At 42.1% G+C, this 14397-nt stretch overlaps 1 protein-coding gene across 1 annotated transcript in view; it reads right to left on the reverse strand.

The window, feature by feature from the left end:
* The window catches only part of EPHA3 (EPH receptor A3), a 219133-nt gene extending 218673 nt beyond the window's left edge, over nucleotides 1-460 (reverse strand). Inside the window, exon 1 of the mRNA XM_061342566.1 lies at nucleotides 384-460. The gene's annotated coding sequence lies outside the window, so the exon portion shown is untranslated. The remainder of the gene's footprint in view (nucleotides 1-383) is intronic.
* Between the last annotated feature and the right edge of the window lie 13937 nt (nucleotides 461-14397).

Raw genomic sequence — 14397 nt, forward strand, 5'->3', positions numbered from 1 at the left:
GCCAACTTTCCTCGGGGGCGGCCAGGGCGGCCGCTTCCCCCCCTCCTCTCCACCGCCGCCGCTTCCCCTCCTGGCACCTCCCTTGCGCGCCTGTGAGCGGGGCCGCGGCCGCGCTGCCAGCGAGCAACGCGGCCCCGGGGAGAGAAGGCTGAGGTCCCGGGGCGAGAGACCGCTGCCCGCAGGGTCCACAGTGATGGGAGAACAGAAAAATAAAGGAATAGGAAAAAAAAATAAAACAAAATAAGATAAAATACAAAATAGAAAATAAAATAAAATAAAATGGAAAAATAAATAGGAGAGGGAGAAAAATAGAGCGCGAAGTGCTCCCCTACCCGCCCATTCTCCCGCCCGCGGCGGCGGGACCCGGCCTGGCCGCGGCTCACCTTCGTTGCCGGGGCGGGCGCTCAGACGCCCGGCGGTGGCAGCTGCGGCGGCGGCGCCGAGGGCAGCGCAGAGCAGCAGCAGCAGCAGCAGCAGGAGCGGCGGCAGCAGCAGCGGCAGGCGGCGGCGGTCCATGTCGGCGGGGCAGCGCGCAGGCAGAGCCGCATGTCTCCGCGCCGCATGCCACCGCTCCGCGCCCGCTCCGCGCCGCCGGGACTGGGACTGGGACCGGGACCGGGACCATGCCCCGCGCCCGCCTTCGCGCTGCGCCCGGGAGGGGCCACCCCCGCCCGGCCCCGCCGCCGCCGCCGCGCCGCCCCGGGCCCTAGCGCCGCCCCGCCCACCTGCCCGCCCGCGGGGAGCGGGGCGGGGGGGCGCTCCCGAGCAGGGTCTCCGCGGGACTTGCGCGCTCGGAGGTGGCCGCCGCCCGGGTACCGGGACCCCTCGGCGCTCCCGGAGAGGCGAGTGCCGCATCCCGGACCGGGGGCAAAGCGCAGAGCCTGCCCCGAGCCTGAAGAGATGCCCGGTCACATGCGTCACGTAGCAGGGTGTCTGCAGTACAGGATGACTGAAGTCACATAACTCGGAAGCCTCGGTTGGGTGTTTCAGTCAGCTACAATCCGATCATGTCCAATTACCGGTCTTTCCTAGGCTGAATGCAGCTGCAAAGTAGCGGTAAAGCCGTCAGAGTATTCTGAGTGCGGCCATAGCAGGCTGGCTAGAGAAATGCCAGCTACATCACTCATCCCTTTGCTGTCCACAGTGACTCTAGTCTGCTCCATGCGGGACCAGAACGCTAAACCCACATAACAGACTGACTTTGACATCACTAAAGCAAACTGGAGCCGTGGCAGTGCTAGCGGCTTCCCCCCAGACGCTGCTAACTGTAGAGATACGCAGCTTTACTCTAGAAGTTACTATGTAATGTCTTTTAGAAACACTCTCTGCATGAGCGCACCTCGCCTCCCCTTAGCCCATCACAGGCCCTAGAGTACCTGTCAGAGCAGAGGGCAGAGCAGCAGGCATGCAGTACCGCTATTCCACCACTCCCAAGGGGAATCACTGTAGAGCAGCACTTCCCAAGCTTCCCTTTCTGTGTATCTTTTCTTCAGAATACGGACATCTTTCTTCCCAAGTGACTCATCTCAGGTCTCCAGAGCCACCCAGTGAGGTTCTGTGGAAATGGGAAAATACGTGAATAACACTGAGGTCAAGTAAATACTTTACTCGAAACCAAAGTTATGCATCCACGCAGGACAAGGTCTTGCTCTGAATGCCTATGCTGTCTGCACAGCCAGCAAGACACAGGCTGTGAGGAAAGGGGCTTTCAGCAACAGCAGTGGAACCACAGTGCAGGAATAACATCAAAAGTCTTTGATACCACATGGAACAGAAATCCCACATTTCACAAACCAGTCTGTTAAACACCCGAACAACCTTCCTCTTGATGGGTATAAAAGAACTGTCCTGTGTGTCCTCAGGGCACCACTATCAGAAGGACAGCTGAGAACTGCTGCCTGCAGCATCTGAGCTCCAAGTTTATCAACAGCAATGCTGCCTGTGGAGCAACTCTGCAACATGGTACTGCCAGTTCACTTTGCAATGGTGCAGCTTTCCTGATGCCTACCTGAAGAAGAGGAGGTGCTGGGCTGGTTAGAAGTCAGGGCCTGTGCCAACATCTCCCCTGCACAATACTGGCATATCACAAACTAACAGTTTAGTTCTGCCAGGTTAACATCATGCTGAAGGGGCTGGAAGTGTGCCTAAGCTAAACCAAAGGAGGGATAAGGCCATGAGAAGTCAGTCTTAGTCAGGTACTTGTCTCAAGGGGCTACAGTTGAAGACGAGTGCATTACTTTCTTTCTCTTTTCCTGTTTTCAGGTTTGATCATTCAATCACATTAAGGAGTTATCAACTCTAATAGCATCTGTTGTTTCATGTCTTCAACCTTTCCTTTCACTACACTTGTATTTACCATCTACCCTATCTGTTTCCTCTCTGGCCAGACTTCCAACAGGAGACAGAGAGATGCCCAGGGGCAGAGAGAAGAACAGGGTGGTCTGGCCATACGGTTAATGGTGTATGGCTCAGAGAAGAGGATTTCCTGTCCTCCTTTGTCTTTCTGAAGGCTCATTTCATTATACCTTCTTATCTATTTGACAAAGATGCTTTTCCACAGCAAAAAGTCCAGACAAATACACAAAATTCTGTTCTTCAGGTAGTGGGAAAACATATTTTCAAAGAAGCAAAGAAGGAAATTTTTGGCTCTCAATCTTCAAGCTGTGTGTGTATAAAACATCTGCACCTTCCAGCTTCAGCACCTGATTCTGCTCTTCTCTCCCTGTGGGAGTGGGAGGCTGAGCACCCATCACGGTTTTACCACACAACACTGATTAGCTGAAGGAAAAGAGAAATAGGAGAGGCAACCACGTTCAACTGCCAAAGTTGTTTTTTCTCCTCCTGGGAAGAGCTGCAGCGTTCAGCATTTCCCTTCCCATGCTATTCTGTAAAGGAGGAGCGTTTACAACCCATAAGACATGGAGGTGGGAAAGGCAACTCCTTAGGGTACACAAGAAGTCAATATTCTCCAGCTGGTTCTTGATCACAAGCAGGTCACAGCACTTTGCCAAAGGCAGGAGCACAGCCCTCTCCTTCCACCAGCACACGCCATCCCCCTGCACTTCTGAGCCCTGTATTAATGTTGGCGCATGGCTGTTGGTCACAGGATGTGTGTCACACAGCCTCACCTGCCAGGGAGGAAAAGTGCTCCTCCAAGGAATCAGGGCTGGCATCCAGAGCCTGACCCACACCCAGCATCCCCCCACACTACCCTGCCCTGTATCGCACCCTGAAGCTTGGACTGACCAGCATCCCTCCAGACTGAGCATGGTACCACATCAACAAGGTGGCTGCTTTGAATTCCTCCCAAGCCTACATCTCTAAGTTTGGGATTGTTCTTACAACTTACCCACAAAGCCCATGTCTGAGAGAATCCACTTCAGTCTTCTGCTGTGGTGTCATTTTTTGTAGCTACAAATTCGTGATGCCATATTCTACAGGTGTAAATCCAAGCTAAGAAAAAGAAAAGGGGGGGGTGGAGGGGGGAGGTTGGAGGGGGAGGGAGAGAAAATTATGGAAGGCAAAACTGATGGAAAAAAGCTGGAAAGAAAATGTAATGGAAAAGATAAGACATGTTGCAAGTGATTGTGTGCAAAGTAGTAATGTCACCATGAGGTCCTTCGTGGTGGCTGGTTGTAAGAAAGAAAGAAAGGTGGATATTACAAATATCTATGTAACGTTTTCCAAGATAGCGATGGGGTTGCCAGGTAAAGATTTTGTTTAAAAGGGTAAAGGAAATAGAAGAAGGAAGAGGAGGAACATCTTCAGATGTGCATGGTAAACAACAGATTGTGAATTCCCAAGTCTACCTCATGACAGCTTGTGTGCGCGCACACATGCATGCACGCATACGTACTTTGGGTTAATTTCACCATCCATCAGCCTTCTCTTCTCCTTGTGAGCATTAGAAATACACCTCCTAGAATCAAACGAAAGATCAGATTTTCATGTCTCGTTGTGGACAGCTGTTAGAAAGTGTCATAGCAAGGGGCAGCATGGATAATACATCCCGACACTAAAGCTGAACTACATAGAGTTTGTTCTCCAGATTTGAGAAACATTACTCTTGATAAATACTTTGAGGTGAGTCATAGCAAACACATTCTGAATTCATAAAGATCTTCTCACCAGAGAACTCATCTCATTTGGGAAGCAAAGAATATTAAACAACACAATCCATGTAACTCGATTTTGAGTATCGAACCTTTACAAAGGACAGCTCTGCAGCTAAAAAAGAAGAGCAGAAATATTTGGAACACATTGACATAACAAATGCTTTTTGGAGAACTGCAGGTTCTGGGAGAAAGCAGAAAGACAGACAAAATTCACTGCAAGTTTTTTGCTGTCTTTTTTCTCTCTGTGACGCGTAACCTGGAATGTATTGTGTTAGTTTAGTGCAAATTGCATGTTTACTCTGTTTAGAGTAATTTTGTGTGAGCTTAAAGGGCACCTTTGAAGAAAGCAAATAGCCTCTAGTGGCATTTCCATATAACCCGAGTGCACATGGTAATATCTTTGCCCTAGCATCCATAAAATCATTCTAGAGAAGCCCATAACCATGATTTATGAATTTCTGCCAACCCTGGACTTTAATTTCTTTAATATATCGAAGATCAAAATCCTTACTAAACACAAATTTTATCTCTTACATTTTTCTTTTGTAAACAGGGAAGTGACACATTCTGTGATTGCATAATGGAAAAAAGAAATCATAACACATGGGCAGAATGCTCCAGATCTCACGTTTGCATACTAAATAGGAAAACAACTTTCTGCCTAATGAAAAAATGTTACAGATTATTAGGAACAGCCACAGAAGCAATCAATCAACTTATCCAATGGACTGGGCCACAGTCTGCTTCCAAGAAGGCTTTTTAATGTTTACGGCTCTGGAGTGGCATTGTTTAATTAATTGAATGACACGAAACTTCTAATCTCAGAGATTTAAAGATAAAATATCGCCCTTAAAACAAACAGAAAGAATTAATGATAGGTTCACCACTCATAAAGAAAGGTGGCTGGACAATCCCCCATTTATTCAGGGAGGAGGCAACGTGCACGGCAGAACAATGCTTCCCATCGGTAGATGCTTCGCCTGGGACTCGATGGGATTGTTCGGAGGCGTGAGAACATTTCCTCCTCAATTTCTGGTACTTATTTATGAAGGTTCTTGTTTGTGGTGTTGATATCCCTCCCCCTTCACAGAGACCTGGGCTGACACAACATTTCCACATAAATCATACCAGGGGCAGCCTTTCAGGGTCTTTCAGTGATAATTTAGGCCTCCAAATAAACGCTTGTGTATATATCTGCATATCTTTTCAGATTAACTGTTTGAAGTGTTGAGCTCAAAACATCATAAACGCAAGCAATGCTGCTTGAATTCGTCATAAGGCAGCAGTCTGCCCTGTGCCAGACTTAGAAATGGTGCCAAGGAGGAAGAACCCTCCTGCGAACCATCAAGTAAGTAGATTTACTTGTTTTAAGCATTCTTTGGGAAAGGTTTTATAACATAACCCAAAGGTCTCCCTTATGTACAATGTTTCCCTGAAAGTGCAAGCACATGAGGAAATGCAGGATGCAGAGGAACATAAGACAGGATGCAATAAAGCAATAAAAGATAATGATGAACGAAGTGAGAAAAGTTACTTTAAATAACTCATTTAAAGCTAAGCTATAGCTCTTGATAATCAATACTTAGACAATAATTATGTTAAAATCCAGAAAAATGGGTGAACTAGGCAGCATTAAAAAAAAAAAAAATCAGCTTTGAGCAGCAGCGTAGCTGCAATTGTAGTTATGAAGAGACTGCACACCAGTTCCATAATGAAAACAAAAAGCATTACTTGTTATGGAAATGGAATACAACAGAAAAGCATGCAAAATGCAAATGCAGTTTAACTGCAAATTCTCCCCGTAAAGGCTGAATCATTTGTTAAGCATGCAATAAAAAGGTGACACTTCGAGCACTTAGACTGAATTTACCTATCTGTAAACAAAAATCTATAGAAGCCATAAAAGAAAAGCTTCACTAACAGTACTGCCAGTTTTCAGAGAAAAGCAACATTTATGTGCAGGAGAGAGTATTACTACATCATGAAAAAGCTTGCCAAATCTCAGCTTGGACTGAGCATTTACAGTAGAAATCCATGAATCCTGCAAAACCAGACTGTGTTATGGAGGTACTGGCAGACCTCCAGCGAGGTGCATAATGGCGAGTTTGATTAGTTTTTCTTCTTGCAGATCCCAATGGATGTTCAAAACAAATTTGTCATAAAAAAGAGAGAAAAAGATAATAAGAAATGGGTTATTTTTATTATTCTTATGTATTTCAACTAACTGGCTTCTTCCTCTTTACAGAAGATATTGTCAGGCAGCACTGGACAGTAAATAGGCAGTCACCTTTCACATTTTAAAGTAAAAGCTGCAGTACTTCTAATACTGGGGATCAGGATCCAATTTAGAGAATGTACTTGGAGAGTGCACAGACATATTTCTGTGATCTGGCTGAGCTGGATTGGAAGTATTCCCTTGTCTTTGCAGAGCCAAGCCTGCACATTGACAGCAAAATGGGTCGTCTATTTTTGCTAACTAAAAAGCTAACTGCAGAAATAGTTATTGTAAACTGCAAGTTAAAAGAGCATAATCAAATTGTTCGAAGTGTCAGTGCTCACAGCATGCAGAACCTCCTTAACAGTTTCATTCCCATGCTGAACCTTTTGTGTTTGACAACTGAGTTGGTATCTTACTGCATGCTTTTTAGCTACAACAAAGATTACATGAGATCCCATATATATATATATATATATATATATTTGGTCCCTTTCTATTTTGTGCCCATTTGCTGCTTTTTCTCAAATCCTCTCACCGCTTGCCCTGTAGTCAAATTTGAGGTATTCTCCTCTTTACCCTCTTGAAACTGGCACCATGAGTTTTATTTATGGTCCAAAGAAGCATGTAGGGATGGAATAAGATTGGCAAATGCCCGAAAGTAGCATTATCTTAGAAGTCTTAACTTCACAACCCTCACAAAGGCATGAAACTATTTCACACCTTTGCTCCCAATAGCAAGATATATACTTCACTGCACGATGTGCTTATAATTAGTACTTCCTAAGTAAATGCCTCCCCCCAGGAAGAAAATCAGAACTCAAAAGGTGGCAACCTTTTCCAAAAGGCTTGTTCTGAGTTCTAATGACTGCGTGTAGATGAAGGGCTCCTATTTGCTTCAAGATCTGCTTAGTTCAGCTGTTTGGGAAGAGTAATTAATGTGGAAACTGAGAACATAATATATGATAATTAAGAGCTGTGTATGTTCAGAACAAGTCCTTGTCAGGGTATACAAGTCTTCCAAAAGTTCCTTCATGGAAGTGAAGATATATGCCCATATTTTCCCATATTTCTGATCTTGCAATCAAAATACAGCAAGAGTAAGACCATAAGAGTTGAGGGAATCTCCTAATCCTAGCCCCCCGCAACAGACTTGCCCTCAGTTGCAGTCAGCAACATTTGGGTGCAGAACAAATTGTCACCAGTCTTACCTGTAGTACTGAATGCCTTCAACTTCTGCCACAGGCTGTGAAAGCTCCCCATCCTCCTGACACATCATCCCAGCTGACTCTGGGTGTGCTGAAGTCTTCCAGTGGTTTCTTTTTGTTTACAATGAGTTAATCACTTTGCCAGAATGGATGAGGTAGCCTTATAGTAATCCTCTATGGCCACTTGGGCCATGAAGAATTGCAGTTTCTGCTAAAGACTAAGATAACATTACCTAAATATTATTCTTTTTAATATTGCTGTTATAACAATTATAAAACACATGCAATAAATAATCAGCATTAGTCAGTGCTAATGTCATTTGTATTCTCCCAGCCCAAGAGGAAATAAATGACCCACAGCATGACAGTCTGTCAACTTTTGGTCAAACAATTCTCATTCATTAAGTAAGATATTTTTCTGACATGACTTCCTCCCCAATCCTGTAGCCAGCTGCAGCTCTGTATTGAAGGATAGAGCTCCTCAGCCTTTCTAACCCAGAAGGCCCACTAACTAGCAGGACAAATGCAAGCATTTCATATTCTGTACTATGGATGTGCTATCTATGTCAGGAAAGAATTATTACAAAGATTTCTTGTTTTCTTGAATATGAGAAAAAAAAATGGCATTTCCCACTGCAATATCAGATTTGGGTTATCCATCAATCTTTAAAACACCTTTAATCATCATTCTTTTTCATTATACAGGTAATCCAAGATTTAATGAGACTGTTAGCTTAAACATTTGCATAAATAGCATATCTCTTTCTTTTTTGAGCTGTTACCAAAACATGGGAGAGTATGTATGTTACTTTTATGGTACCAGAAATGGAGAAAGCCACTGTTTATTTCCTAGTCCTTTGTATTACCAAAGAAAAGTTGGTAGGAAAAGGTATACCAACACTGAAATCAGTCATCATTCTGCAGGCTTTGTGAGAGAAACACAGCAACCAGTTTTCACTCATTTCCCTCAGATGCCTTCTGCATCAGCTTTGGAATTGGGAAGTAACAGCAGGATGAATAGAAAGATGTGACAATTATATAGCTTGGACAATATGGTTGGAGGAATTTATTACAGATAGTTGCAAGATTTTCCTAAATGAATGCAGTGTTCTAGCTCAAAAGGCAGCTGCAGAAAACATGTACAGAAAAGGGACCAGAATGAAAAGACACTCTTGGAAAAGCTGGGGGCAATTAGTAGAAAATAATCCACGTTCAGCTTCTAAACTGAACTGACACTAACATTGTGCCAAGCTGCAAAACTGAAGATCCAAAACCCACTGCAATCAAAGAGGGTTTCTGGAGAAAAGAGAACGTTCGTCAACAATGACATAAAATGAGAGCTTTCCAGAAAGTGAAAAAAGGAGATGCTCTGCAGAGGGTCTGTGAAAAAAATGCCAGATCTGTGGAAGGGAAGGTTTTATTGGAGCACAATACATGCAAACAGTGTGCTCTGCTGGTTTTATGGATATGCTTCCTCCGACGTGACTTTGTCTTGAATAATACTTTGCTTTAAGGAGTCAGTTGGATGAGTTATTACCATTGCCCAGAAGAGAAAAGGACTGCAGCATATACAGAAGTAAAAGCTGCTGAGATAAATCACGGGAAGTAGAAGGAGGACTGTAACCTCTGTCCTGCTTAAGAATGGAGAACCATGCAAATGCCTTGTGAGAAATGCAGAAGCCTGAGATCTGTGACCCAGGGGGACAACGTTCATTCACAGGCAGATAGGGTTCATTTATAGTACAGGTCCTGATTGTTGAGTTGGTTGGGGTTTTATGTTGTTTTTTTTTAGTTTTGTTTCTTTTATGCATTTTGTTTTGTTGTTTGAATTTTTTCTGTTGTTGTTTTTTTTTTAATTACAATTGCAAATGACACTATTATCCATTTCTAACTACTTTGCTGCTCTATAAATTTCAGATCCATGTATGCTGGGGCACCTGCCCTTTAGCCTTCCTTAAGAATACTGTGAAAGATTCTCGTGTGTTCTGGAATAATCAAGGCAGCATCTTTCATTACTTTATATGGTATCAAATTCTGTCTCAAATTAAATAACCAAGTCACATTGATTTTGCCAAGGCTTTTTTGATGAAGCAATCTGCACTGGATTTCTCAGATAAGCAAATACATTTCTATTCCTGTCACATGTGTTTTCTTATTTCATTTTAGACCTTTTGCAAAAGAGATAAATAGGTTTCTTGGAGACTTTAGAAGATCAAGCATATGACCTATGAGCTTTTACAAGAGAAAACAGAAGGTTGCTCACTAAAATATTAGGAAGGGGTCTCCATTTTTAAAGGATGTTATTATTTGCGCTGGAGTTGTAATGGAGCTACACCACACCTACTTAGAGAATGGGGCCAAACACTGCTCTCAGTTACAGCAGTTTAAATCCTTGGAGGCCTTTATTACTAGGAAAATGGAGTAAGATTTCAGTAAAATCAATTTTTAAAGGCACTAGGAGTTTGCTGTTGACCTCAGTTACAGCAATCTCTGCAGCTTTGCAAAAACACGCTCTCTCTCTTAAATCTGACTGACGCCACTGATGAATTGTGCTGTAAAATTTACTGTTTCCATCCCGTAATACACAGAAGCTGCTGCTTATGTTTCTGGACAATGAAGTAGCTTGTGAAAAGAAAGACTGTTTCAGGCAAGCGGGTGGTTTTTCCAAACTAACTGCAGAAATGCATGCATGGAAATACAGGCATCTTGCTCTTCTGTCTTGCATTGCTTCTCAGCCTCTTTAGCATCAGATTAAATCACAGCAGCACCAGAGATTTCAGAGAATGCCACAATCTGAAAGGTAGCACTGAGCCAAATTGCTCCCAGCTCTAAACCCTCACAGTAAAAAGAAAACCCAACGAAACAACAAAATAAGTTGGTTCATTCTGATGGAATGGGAGTCTACACAACTGCCTTGCTGAGCAATGTTGTCTTATTTACCTTTTCATACTCCACTGTCAAGTGTGTACCTGCTATTCCTCTTACTTTATATGTGGTGATGCTTTGGGGTTATAATTGTAGGGGGTTTTATTGTTGCTATTATTCCCACATAATGGCATACTTGCCCATTATTATAGCATCTAGTATACAACAGTAATTAATGCAAAAATTTCACATCTTCAGACTTTCTTCGTTCTGTGTACACCTAGATGCTTTTGGACTTTTTAACAGATACAGACTGATATATATCTGGGATTCATTATTTTCTAATGGGGTAATAATATTTCCATTGTGCCTTTTGCTTTTTCAGCTTTTCTCTCCATAAAAGATTGTCCTTGGTGGCACCTCATTCACCTTATACGACCAGAAGTGAGCAGTGATACGTAAGCATCTTACTCAATACACACCTATCAATAATGCATCTCCAAACTTCCAAAGTCTTCCTATTTCTACCATGCCTCTGTTTGCCATCAAATCCTCACGTGCACTCTGACCCTGCACGCTTGACACATTTTAATAGACAGAAGGAACAAAACTATCAGCTCTCCCTGGCACCATCTGGGGTTCTTTTACAGTTACTTTCTTCCTAGCTGCCTACAGCTCAATTTGGAGCTTTTTTTTTCACAGCATCTCCCTGAGCTTCTTTGCTTGGCTTCAGATTTCTTCACAACATCACCTTTCAAGCCTTTACCTTTGTCACTCATTCGAGGCAATGCTGCTGTAAAGCTCAGGAGAGGGGTTTTTTTTTCCCCTTGCTGTTCTCATTCTTCGAGTGCACCGTGATTACAACAGGATATGAACTATCCTCCACTGTTATAGATGTGTTCAATTTTCTCTCTGTTAGTAGAAGTCTTTTCCCATCGCTTTGGCCTGACAAACATGACATTCACACATTGATTGTATATGTCTGCTTTACACAGCATAGCTAATGACTTTCCCCTCATCCTGACTTGAATTTTAGATTAGTTTTTCTACTGCTGAGTTTCCTTTTCATCAATAATTGCAGAACAATTATCTCATTTGTGAGTTTTTTTCCCCAAATGCTGAAAAAAATCCATGAATCTTATAGTATATGATGCAGTAAATATGAGGCTTTAAACTAATACTTCATTCTAGAGGCTTGTCTTGCTGTGTCTATCGGCCTGCAGACACCCCAATGACTTCTTCAGGGCTGTTTATTCTCTAAAGGGAATACAGTTCGCCTTACGTATAGCCAAATAGTAAGTTTTCTCTGAAAGTAGTTATGTGGTTCTATGACACTAAATGTTACAAAATTTGAGATTTAATCTTACAAACCAAGATGGAAAACAGATTTCTTTCACAAAACCTCCTCACTGTCTCATCTGATTCTTCTATCATTTGCCTTAATACAAAATGCTTCATAAATTACACCATTTTCGAGATGCAAAGGCCAATCATACCACAGAAGGTTTTCCTTTTATCTCAGGGGGATCTCAAACATTATTTCTTTTGCAAGCTGCTATTTTGGGCAATGAATCATGGGTGCCATTTACTGTATCACACAGCTTTTCATTTTGGACTTTCCAACTTGAGTGTAAATATCAGGTCTCACTTGAACTCACTTGCCCATTTCTGCTTTTTAAAATTAATCCTTTGTAGGCTGTGACATGAAAAAGAAAACAGTAGTACTACTGATCCGATTTCAGATATCAAAGAAAAATGGGATGGAAAAAGTTCTTTTTCCTGATCTATAGGCACCTCTCCCTTCCACATGCTGAGAAACTAGCCTAATTTCTTCTCCCTAAAACATACTGTACGGTCCTGAACGCTAAGAGATGCAAAGCTATTTTTGTCCTGTGTCTTATTTCTGGACCAGATCATCCTTAGCCTGAACAGACAGTCTGATTAAGGAAATCATTATTCTTAGTTCAGTTGGTGATAAAAGGAAAATTTCTTCTTTTTGACATTAATTGAAAAAACTCTAACTAAAGAATGTTTAGTGCAAGTCTTTACCAAGAAATGTAATATTTGAAGTTGCTTCCCAAAGAAAAGAATGATGTCAAATTCAAGGCACGTGATGTTAAATCTGAGGCCAGGGTTGTAACTTTAGCATTTCAGACTCAGGAAACACGTTGGTTGCTTTGACTATCAATTTCTGCATTTCAGAAGCCTCTCTGTTTTACTCAGTAGGTCTTCCAGGGCATTAAATTTTGTGTGCTGTCAAAGAAAAGTAGATTAATAAGAAGAATACTTAAATCCTCACTACCGCCCAGTGATCTTGAAATTTAAAAGGAGAATCTATCGAATCTGCTAAGACTTAGTTCACTTTCTTCTTTTTACAAACAGGAGAGGAGAAAAAATGAATTATCTACGCATTTTTCCATATTCAAACAAAAATAATCCCAGTGAGAGACCGAGGCATCTATAATTCACTGGACATTTTTCTACTTTGTGGTTAATAAAAGAATTCATATAGGGACAACGTGACACAAGGTTTTCTTTGGGTAACATAAAATAGGGTATAAAGAGATATGACTGAGAGAAATCAGGGCTGCTGTCTCTCAACATGTATTTAGAGAATCGTAGCCTCTGTAGTTTAAGGCAACCATTTCCATACTGAGGACAAAACGTACTCTCTGAAAACGTTTCATGGGTCAAAGAGATGAAAATGGCTCCACCAGGGGCAAGGAAGTGGTTACAAATCCACTGCAAAAGTTAAGGGCATGTTGGAATGAGAAAAGATTAAAATAGGTCTCCTATGAAATATGGCTATATTTCATATTTATCTCCAGCGGTGGTTGTGGAGTGATACAAACATCTATGTATAGTTTCTGTGTCTCTCTCAGGTTTACTGTTGATCAATCACTGGATATTCTTCATGCATAAATATATTTCAGACTGTGCTTTAGATATAGATTTTCCCATTATTATTTTTCAGTTCCTGCTGGTGCTACCTTTATATGGTGCTAGCCCTTTTCTCACTGTGCTCCTAGGAATTAAATTGGTGCCATCAGATTTCCTTATTTCACAGAAAGGAATATCTGTCTTTAGTAACATTTCTATCATTTCACCACAGCTCCCCACCACCACATCCCTACAGGTACAAACATGAATACAAACAGCATATACAATTACCCTATCCTTTTGGGTATTTTTTGCACTATAGCAGTGCCTGGAGATACCAGCCAGGAACGATGTCCTTTAGAGCTGCGATCTATGAGTATACAGTCCTCAGCCATAAAGTCCTTGCTATTAACCCAATCAGACATGCAAGGCACAGACAAGAAATTAAAGAGAAACAAAACCACAAGCACTTACTCATTGCTAGCATGCAGATAGAAAGAGGATTTGTAAAAATCCTTTCTCTGCTTCTTTCAGTCTAAACAATTACTGGGTTTTTCACCCTTACTGAGAACAACCCTAAGCACTTATAATACTGGTTGATCTCAGAAGCTTAAGTTAGGAACATTTTGGAGAAGAAAAAAAGCTATCAGAGACAGTATTAAAAGGGAAAGATACTGCTTTGTTAATGTCTAAGATCAAAGAGACAAAAGCTTTGATAGCTCTCTATAGCAGGGTTCTCCATTTAAGCAGGGGAAGGGTTAGTACTCACTGGGTAGTGAGGTATCACCTCTCAGGTGATGACTACAATCAAAGAAATAAAGCTTTGAAATTTTATTTGGAAACAACACTATTTGTAGCTAAGCTGTCATTATTCTGAGAGGGGAAATGAGGGGGGAAACCAAGATGTACAAGAGATTTTTGCTGCTTCCTTGGAAATGGTGTGCTGCACTAGCAAATAACATTTGCAGCTATTGGCAGAATTGCAAATACTTGCAGAAGTAGATTTGCAAGACAGATTAAATATGGAATTGGCTATTCCTGCTGTTATCCAATTCACTCTATTGCTTCTTTTATACACCCTTGAATGCTTTCTAAAAATCATGAGCTCTCATCC

Source organism: Neopsephotus bourkii, unplaced genomic scaffold (assembly GCF_033783945.1).
Source record: "Neopsephotus bourkii isolate Nb327-2 ecotype Australia unplaced genomic scaffold, CSIRO-AGI_Nbou_v1 NB_1797, whole genome shotgun sequence".
NCBI classification, from domain to species: domain Eukaryota; kingdom Metazoa; phylum Chordata; class Aves; order Psittaciformes; family Psittacidae; genus Neopsephotus; species Neopsephotus bourkii.